Here is a 10,534-nt window from a genome sequence, read left to right on the forward strand (position 1 = left end):
ATTCTGCTTACATTTACATCAGTGCGGTTGTCATTCTGCCTAATAGGAGGACGATAGTCTCTTCTCGCACTTTCCTCCTCTTTGAGATTGATTCAACGCGTTCTAGATATTGTACAAATTTATCTACATTGTCTCTAGGTGCAGATATTATTTTATTCTTCCAATTCCAAGGTAGCTTATTTTCTACCCCCAAAATGATTTGCTCCTTTTCTACTTTATTACTAAGTTAGGATAGAGTAGTTACCCACCTTTGTACAAATCTTTTTATTCCTTCTTTCTTGGGGTCGTATTTTTCCTCAGACCAGAAACGGTTAAGTACATCCATTTGTTTTCGCTTACCCCAGTACTCCTCAAAGAAAGCGTGTTCAAATTCCTGTACTGTAGTATATTTTTCTGAGGCCATGTTCCCCCAGATTCTTGCCTCCCCCATTAAGTTTGAAGTAATAAATCCGATCTTCTGCTTATCACTCCACACTTTGGGCAAGATATCCTTAAAGTAATTCCAAAACTCACGTGGATGTACACTTTTATTGGGATCAAACTTGAGAAACTGTCGATAGGTGACATAAGCAATCTCAGTGGATTCTACTATTCCACTAGACATAATGATACCACTACTGCTAGTAACACACTGTTCTACTTTAGGTAGCTGACAGTCATGCTCACACAATAGCTCATTCATACTTTCACTGAATTGATTAATATGAGTTTCCAAGCCAGTGACTTTATTTATTACCTGAGCCCCAAGTTTGTCACACTTATCTTTATTTTCCTTCAATTTACATTCTAAGGCAGCGTGATTTATTTCACTATAATTTTATACCCCTTTGATATATTCACGAGCCTTGACTATTTCTGTATTTACATGCACTTTAAATTGCTGGTGGTCATCAGTAACTTGTTCGATTTGTGTATTTAATTCACTTTTTACCTGAACAATAGTTTGCGTACATTCCTGTTTAACCTGATTTATTTCAATTTTTACATTATTACTAAGCACTGCCATGTCGTGCTTCCAACAATCTCTTAGATCTGAAATTTTTTTAATCCAGCTTAGATTCTATTTCCTCACCCATATTACTCATTTTTGACTCTAACCCACTCATTTATGAATCTATCTCAGAACCAATTTTTGTCATATCGGAACCTAATTTGGTCATATTAGCTTCCATCTCCTCACTTAATGAGGTACCCATTTTCGTCATTTTAGCTTCCATCTCATCACTTAATGAGGTACCCATTTTCGTCATATTAAAATCCATTTTCGCCATATTAGCATTTAAACCATTCAATTTTGCCAATAGACTCATTAACATACATGCCACACTATCTTTCATCTCATCATTTACTGATACAATGTCTCCATTAATATTAGCTACTGCCACAGGTAGATCTGAAACACTGGGATCTGATACATTCTGTTCCACCTCCGATCCATAATTAACACTTAATGACTCTGTCAAACTACTACTGAAATTGGGTTGGGAACACATCCAAGCTGAAGTTCATGGGATGAAAAATCTCTTCCCCTTCTTCTTTCCCCCTATCTACCCTCACTTCGTCCTCTACATTTGCTTGCTTACACTCGGCCATTTTATTCAGTTTTTTTTTTCACACACACACACACACACACACAAAGTTTTAAAAAACACACTAGTTAACTTTGAGCTTCTGATGTCTCCAACACGGCTAGCTGAGGCTGCGGGTCCGATCACCATGCTCTGGGCGGCCGTACCAGTTTACGGGCCACCACTCCGGTCAGCGCTGCCGACTGCTTCCGCTGCCGCCGTCGCGTCGTCTCGTAGCTCGTAGTCTGCCAGATATCGCCATTATCAGCTACTTCAGTCGGCGCGACATAACTGCAAAGTTCGTCCGCCATGCACATCAAACACACTCACAGTTCATGGGCTATCACTATCTTTCCGTCCACGTGGCGATAGTTCACATTTAATATTTTTCCTTTCCCCAGTTCCTATTTATTCTCGAACACTTTTTTATCGTCCGGTTACACACACACTACAGCTTTTAATGAAATGTTTCATTATCCTTCCCGGCCGATGAACCAATTGCGACGTTTTTTTTTTTTTTTTCTTATGTGCGTGCGATGCGATGCACCAATTGCAACGGATTATACGTTGCTGCTGCAATGCAAGTTCTTTTATAATTTTTGTTCACCTACCTCTTTACAGCGGTAGATCTTCGCACGTAAACTCCTGACTGCAGCTACTTAGGAGATCACAGGAAAGGAGTGTTGAGGAAACTGTAACCTCATAACTACACGCCGGAGGCCGCTATAAGTAAAATTTGCTGAAAATTGTCTATGTACTTTAAAGACATGATTCGGAAAGGGGATGTCACTCGTACTTTAAACATGAAGTTTAAATTTAAACCTTCTATAGATCCTTATTGCCGTGAAGCAAGATCATCAGCCCACATTTACGAAAGTCACTTAAGTTTCTGCTCACAGTTATCACCATACCATACCAACAGCCAGAACTTTTACCTTCCCAAATTCCGAAACCAACTACTTGTTACACAGTCAATGATCGGCCAATTGTTTCTGCACACGATATTCAGTGGTTGTCTTTAGTTAAAGTTTATGCTCGCCATAAAATACTCAGTAAGAATATACTTAGTACCACCACGCTATACAGGGTGTTACAAAAAGCTACGGCAAAACTTTCAGGAAACATTCCTCACACACAAAGAAGAAAATATGTTATGTGGACATGTGTCCGGAAACGCCTACTTTCCATCTTAGAGCTCATTTTATTACTTCTCTTCAAATCACATTAATCATGGAATGGAAACACACAGCAACAGAACGTACCAGCGTCACTTCAAACACTTTGTTACAGGAAATGTTCAAAATGTCCTCAGTTGGCGAGGATACGTGCATCCACCCTCCGTCGCATGGAATCCCTGATGCGCTGATGCACCCCTGGAGAATGGGGTATTGTATCACAGCCGTCCACAATACGAGCACGAAGACTCTCTACATTTGGTACCGGGGTTGCGTAGACAAGAGCTTTCAAATGCCCCCATAAATGAAAGTCAAGAGGGTTGAGGTCAGGAGAGCGTGGAGGCCATGGAATTGGTCCGCCTCTACCAATCCATCGGTCACCGAATCTGTTGTTGAGAAGCGTACGAACACTTGGACTGAATTGTGCAGGAGCTCCATCGTGCATGAACCACATGTTGTGTCGTACTTGTAAAGGCACATGTTCTAGCGGCACAGGTAGAGTATCCTGTATGAAATCATGATTTCGCTCCATTGAGCGTAGATGGAAGAACATGAGGCCCAATCAAGACATCACCAACAATGCCTGCCCAAACGTTCACAGAAAATCTGTGTTGATGACGTGATTGGAGAATTGCGTGCGGATTCTCGTCAGCTCACGCATGTTGATTGTGAAAGTTCACAATTTGATCACGTTGGAATGAAGCCTCATCCCTAAACAGAACATTTGCACTGAAATGCGGATTGACACATTGTCGGATGAACCATTCGGAGAAGTGTACCCATGGAGGCCAATCAGCTGCTGGTAGTGCCTGCACACGCTGTACATGGTACGGAAACAACTGGTTCTCCCGTAGCACTCTCCATCCAGTGACGTGGTCAACGTTACCTTGTACAGCAGCAACTTCTCTGACGCTGATATTAGGGTTATCGTCCACTGCAAGAAGAATTGCCTCGTCCATTGCAGGTGTCCTCGTCGTTCTAGGTCTTCCCCAGTCGCGAACATATGCTGGAATGTTCCGCGCTCCCTAAGACGCCAATCAATTGCTTCGAACGTCTTCCCGTCGGGATACCTTCGTTCTGGAAATCTGTCTCGATTCAAACGTACCGCGCCACGGTTACTGCCCCGTGCTAATCCATACCTCAAATGGGCATCTGCCAACTCCGCATTTGTAAACATTGCACTGACTGCAAAACCACGTTCGTGATGAACACTAACCTGTTGATCCTACGTACTGATGTGCTTGATGCTAGTACTGTAGAGCAATGAGTCGCATGTCAACACAGGCATCGAAGTTAACAATACCTTCCTTCAATTGGGCCATCTGTTGGTGAATCGAGGAAGTACAGTACATACTGACAAAACTAAAATGAGCTCTAACATGGAAATTAAGCGTTTCCGGACACATGTCCACATAAAATCTTTTCTTTATTTGTGTGTGAGGAATGTTTCCTGAAAGTTTGGCCGTACCTTTTTGCAACACCCTGTGTAATTCAAAGTTCACTCGTGATTTCCGTCGGAACGAATTATCACAACACTCTCAAGTTTTCATAAACAGTTTCTGGTCACTACCAGATACCATTAACACTGGACCATAAAGCAGAAGGCATCCCAAGATATCATCTTACACATGACGCAAAAAGTCGCATCCAGCATAACCGCCTCCAATCAAAGCTAGCTCGCGACTCCCCCTCACTCTCCCCCTACTCAAAACTATATCTTCTCGCTAGGCAGCCTACCGTCTCGCTTCTCATTGGCTGTCAGCACTTACGACCAATGAGAACTCATTTCTAGGGCGCGGCTCGCGCCAAAATCTAGCAAGCACCAACCACTTCTCTAGGCTCATTGACGTCATCAAACTAAGTAACACAAAACTCTGTAATTAAATAAACAAAACAAAATGGACTACAAGCTTTGCTCTACATCTGGAAATTTATTATGTAGTCGCGAATGTTCTGGCTGTCTTATACATAAGCATACATACTTGGACATCCGACATTCACTAGTAGGGGAACACTAGTGGATTCGTTCCCACGTTACAGAGTTGGAACACTTGCCAGTTCCTGTAGAGAATTACATGAATGATTTTGTAATAATGCCGAATGACCCACATACTCTCACGCACGCATTCTCATTCACACATCCCTAACACACATTACACATATTTACTTAGAATTCTTGAAATTATTATTATAGAAAAGTCACAGAGGTTTTCTGAAACTAAAAACTTTCCAAATTTATATATGAACACTGAAAGTGTTATCAGATCATCGTACATAGTCACTGCATGTAAACTATTACATGACTATTTATTTAAATTCTTGTCTGTCGGAAAATTACGTTTTTTTGTTTTTTTTTGGAAATTTACCAACTTCCAAAATACAACTATTTTTGATATCAGACTTTGACATATTGTTTGTTTTCACAACAGAATTAAGTACATCAAATATGACGTTCCTCAGGTGATTCCTTTATTAGTTATTAATATTTTTAGTTTCGTATAATGTAAGTGGCCTGCCAGCGCTACTGCACTGCTTTCACACGCGCAGCTGCAACAGATGCTCGTGACGTCAGTCTGCAGGACACAACTCGTCCGTTACTGACCGTATAATACTCTACCGGCTTACATTGCAGCCCACATACTTGCGACGCCACCCTCTGGTATGTTCGGCTACTTACAGACCATTGCAGCTATTCATGGACTTCATGTTACCAAACAACGATGGAATTTTTATGGATGACAGTACGCCATCTTCCCGGGCCACTTTTGTTGGCGATTGGTTTGAAAAACATTCTGGACAGTTCGAGCAAATGATTTGGCCACCCAGATCGCCGACATGAATCCCATAGAACATTTATGGGACATAACAGAGAGGGCAGTTCGTGCACAAAATGCTGCACAGACAACACTTGTGCAGTTATGGACGTCTATAGAGGCAGAATGGATCAATATTTCTGCAGGTGTCTTCCAGTGCCTTGATCAGTCCGTACCACGTCGAGCTGCGGTGCTACGCGGGGAAAAGGAGCACCGACACGATATTAGAAGGTATCCCATGACTTCTGTCACATCTCTGTAGCAGCTCTTACAACAATACAAACACAAAACAATATGTTTCCATAAGGTTGGGTTCAACAGCCGTAAAAATTTTTCTAAAACGCTTTTTAACCATCAGCTGTTTATTTGAGCAGTTAGTTATAACAGGTTAGTTAAAAACATCCCATATTGTTCAGCTTCAAAGGAATAGGTGATGCTTGTAACTACTCTGTTGTACCCTACATCCTGGGTGATGGTTAATAACCGAACCCGCTAGATTACTAATGGAACAAATAAACAGCTGATGGTTAACATGCGTTTTATAAAAAAAGCAAAAACAATAAACAGTAACACGTACAGTATATTCAGCTGCAAGCACGAGTTGAACTGATTATCAAAACAACAACTAAGTTCAATAAAGGCCAACAATTGGTTTTGGATGGGTGGATAAAATAGGGATAGATACCCCTTTCCCGTAGTGTGGTTGAACTCTAAACACCTTTCAATTTCACTATACGAAAGGAGGTTGTGTGTAATTTCATTTAGGTGACTGGCAGAGGGGGGGGGGGGGGGAAGGGCGTAGTTTTGTCCCCCTTGGACACCCCCCTCTAACGCCACCTGCACTTTGGCTACGTCCTCGTAGTAACTAGCGCCCTTTTTATTACTGTAATTTGTGTTTTACAGTCTTTAAAAAAGATATTTAATTAGTAAAACGTAATAGATTTAGGTAAAATTACAATGGCATGTTTAAATATTGAAATGAGTTCAGTAATTATGTTAAAACCAGAAAGAAGCATCCACTAGCAGATGGATAATGAAAATGTTATTAACATGTTTATTTTCATAAAACTGGTATTAATAGAAATATAAAAAAACAAGAAACACACTTTGCATCCATATCGCACGTATTTATAAAAATATTTGTTACAGAGTATTGACTGTATCTGAAATTTTGTGTTATACGAAATATAAGAAAAAATTACATCTCGTTCCGATGGCATCGGTAATACGATGTATTTATAAAAGAAATATTTTCTTAATTACTCGATACAATGTTGCCCATCCAAGTCAAAATGATTACATAAACATTTAGTCTTTTAGTATCAAAATGATCTGATGATAACAAGTGTAACCATACTTTATATGAGCCAATGTAATGCAATTATTTAAACAAACTTATACTGAAATGCTGAGTGAATAGGATACTCATCGGTCTAGATCGGCCATGGTGCGGTGCAGGCTTTTTCAACAATCAAGGAAGTTCAGGTAATACTAAAATTATGGATGTTCGCTCCTTTCTATGCAGATCATTACATTACGACTCTTAAAAGAACGTTAGGAGGTAGTTTGGTTTGTCGCTTGAAAACACAAAATGCCCCGCACTTTCACGAGACTTGGCACCTCTGGTTTTTATATTTGGAGAAATTTAAAGTAAGAATTCTGCATGCAAACACCGACGATTTCTGATATCATGAAATGCCATACAACAGGGCGTCATAAATCCAAATGTTGGACAAGCAGCTTGAGATGGACTTGCGTTCACTAGGACCAGTAATTCCTGTCGGGTTTGGAATCGTTTGTCACTGGCAGTGTATGAGTCTCGTCTCCATTCCCCGTCGTTTAGCACCTATTTACGGCCACTATATTTACGACCGTTTACATGCATGTGACAGAAACACTATTCGTTGTACACATTTAATCGTCTACGTTCATTCCGCTTCTTTCCTTTAACGTTTACTCCGTCTGGTATTGGTTCCGCTGTTTTCAATTTGTCAGAGGTTGTCAAGAGATTCGTCCTATTGCTCGCCGCACTTCGAATAGTCTTTTTCCACCGCGAAATGTGCGGAAATCAGTGGTTCCATTAAAGTTCTTTATGCCACTTCCCGAGGCTTTTCCGTTCTGATTCTGAGCGACGGTGTATGTCGAATGTTTTTCTAGGCCACACGTAAGCAAAAGCGCTTTATTTCAACGTTGCGCGTCGCAGTTATGACCTCCATCGCCGAGACGACAACAGAACGGGTGAAATTTGGGTAAGAGGGGCTGTGAAAACCTTATCATCGTGAGTCACGGCAGAATTTCGTTGAATTTTAGTGCCTGTGTGATTTCATTAATTCACCTTGAATGATCCGTGGCCTTATTCCTTCATCTATCGACACATTACTGTTTGATGCATCGTAGAGCCGGAGTGTGGCATCGAAGGGCGCCACATTTTTGTGCCATTACAGAGGAAATCCCAAAATTCGCTATGGGAGGTAATTTTTCCATCCTAAAATCTTCGGAAAGCTCAATGGAACCGACCGACCTCCATGTCATCCTCAGTCCTCAGGTGCCATTGGATGCGGGCATTGAGAGACATGTTGCCAACACACCGCTCTTCCAGAACCCGTCGTTACCAGCCAAGAAACTCCTCAGTTGGCCTCACGAGGGCTAAGTGCATTACGCTTGCCAACAGCGCTCGGCAGACCTGCACATTCACACATCCAGGCGCCAGACAAGCCCAACAGCACTTAATTTTGGTGATCTGACGGCAACCGGCGTTACCGCTGCGGCAAGCCATTGGCGATGCAATTTCGGGGCTTCGAAAAAGTTATCCTTTAATTCTGTTGCGCACTATCCTTGGACAGGTTTTCCTTAAGCTGTGTACTTTAGCCCTTTCCTTATAAAACAAGTACGTTGGAAATAACAAATCTGTACATTAAGCGGCTACACAAACCGGTGTTCGCTGTGAGAAACCGACTCGTTCAGTTATCAGCGGCAGGAGTGTCAGCCGATCACACGATTTCTAGTCTACATCTGATTTTGCAGAAATGTGGAAACGCTGCATTTTTAACTTTAAAGTACAGGGTGTTTACGCTTCGGAGCTGTAAAAACGAAGAGCGCGGAAAGAGCTTTCAGCGGAGACAGCGCCACCGCGGTGCAGACGACGACACGATGTATCACCGGCGTTGATAAGCGCCCGAGCGGCAATATAAATTCAAATCAAGCCACTCAGACGGCAGGCGGTGCCTCCAGCAGACGACACATAAGCGCAGCGACAAGGCAACTAGCCAGATACTCCGTCTTTAAAAGCCTCACATGGAGCCACAGCCTTCCGTAACTAATCTTCTGCAGCATGTACGATGTACACACGTTTTATTCAACGATCCATATCATGGGCCTAACTTCCAGAGTTGTCCACTGGAAACGGATTATCCTAATAACACTTTACCAGACTAGCTCTCGCTGGATGAAGGAAACGCATCCCTCTAATTTGTTTCCATTATTGTTTAATTAGTGCTGTCAAGCCGTTTGAAAATGTATGCACAACAAACAATGCATTAGACTGACAGAATTTTGGTTCAGAGTCCAAGAGTACATCAAACCTCCCAGTTAATTGTAATGGTAGAAAAAACTAAAACTAAACTAAGATACCGTGCGAACAGGCCTTGGAAGGCCTAATGGTACCGACCAGCCGCCGTGTCACCCTCAGCCCACAGGCTGGACATGTGGTCAGCACTGGAGCCGCTACTTTTCAGTCAAGTAGCTCCTCAGTTTGCCTCACAAGGGCTGAGTGCACCCCACTTGCCAACAGCGCTCGGCAAACCAGATGGTCACCCATCCAAGTGCTAGCCCAGCCCGACAGCGCTTAACTTCGGTGATCTGACGGGAATCGGTGTTACCACTGCGGCAAGGCTGTTGGCGTAATGGTAGAAGGTAACCAGTAGTGGCAGACCTTACAGCTAGAGGCACGAGAGCTAGTGCAGCTTCATGGTTCAGTCACATCAAGGTGACCATCGCATGTGTTCGACATCATCGTACAGTAGTGCAATAACCACTCACAGACGGCACGTGGCAACACTGGCAATGGAGCGTGTATAAAGCGTGCTCGGGAGACGCTGAACACACTACAGATGTTGTCGTCATGTGGAAACGAAGCGATTTATCTTTCCAAAAGGCCATGATCGTTGGCTTTCGAGCCAAGGGTGGAAGCATTTCGAAGACAGCTAAGTTTGTAAACTGTTAAGGTGTTCATAGTTAAAGTATACTGTGCATGGCAAAATGACAATATCCAAAACCGGCGCCAAGGCAAATGTGATGCACCAAGGGTCGTAGGTCAAAGGGGTAAACAGTTTCTGCGGAAGATATGCACGAGCAAATAGACGTGACACTATTGAGCGGCTGAACGCCCAGATGAACCAAGGGGCTACCGACTGTGTCTCCTCAACGACCGTTCAGCATATATGCTGACTGTTGTTCAGCCACGAAGGCTGGAATCTCCGCATCAGTACCTGTAACTGGACGTCACCTGATAGGTGGCCTTTTCAGATGAATCACGTTTTATTTTACATCGGACAGATGGCTGTAGGCTTGTGCGGTGTGAAACGTCTGAAAGCGTACACTCTGCAACAAGGAGAGAGCCTTACGATCTAAGGAATAATTTCGTGGCATTCTCAGGTGGTCTCGTCATTCTCGAAGACAAAATGGATCAACACAGGTATGCATCTATCTTTACGGACGACATCGATGAAAGTTCATAGAATGGCAGCTCGTTTTGTATTATCGCGAAATAGGGGAGATAGCGCCACATATATGATACGTGAATTTGAGTGGCAATCACTAACACAAAGGTGTTTTTCGTTGCGACGGGATCTTCCCATGAAATTTCAATCACCAGTTTTCTCCTCCAATCTGTTGGCACACACCTAGATAGGGAGAAATGATCATCACGATAAAGTAAGAGAAATGAGGGCTCGCACAGAAAAATGTAAGTGCTCGTTTT

General features: G+C 42.6%; 1 pseudogene; it reads right to left on the bottom strand.

Annotated features, from left to right (window-relative positions):
* Positions 1 to 9,337: 9,337 nt before the first annotated feature.
* On the bottom strand, positions 9,338 to 9,455 carry LOC126253942 (5S ribosomal RNA; annotated as a pseudogene).
* Between the last annotated feature and the right edge of the window lie 1,079 nt (positions 9,456 to 10,534).

Source organism: Schistocerca nitens, chromosome 4 (genome assembly GCF_023898315.1).
Source record: "Schistocerca nitens isolate TAMUIC-IGC-003100 chromosome 4, iqSchNite1.1, whole genome shotgun sequence".
Classification (NCBI taxonomy): Eukaryota; Metazoa; Arthropoda; class Insecta; order Orthoptera; family Acrididae; genus Schistocerca; species Schistocerca nitens.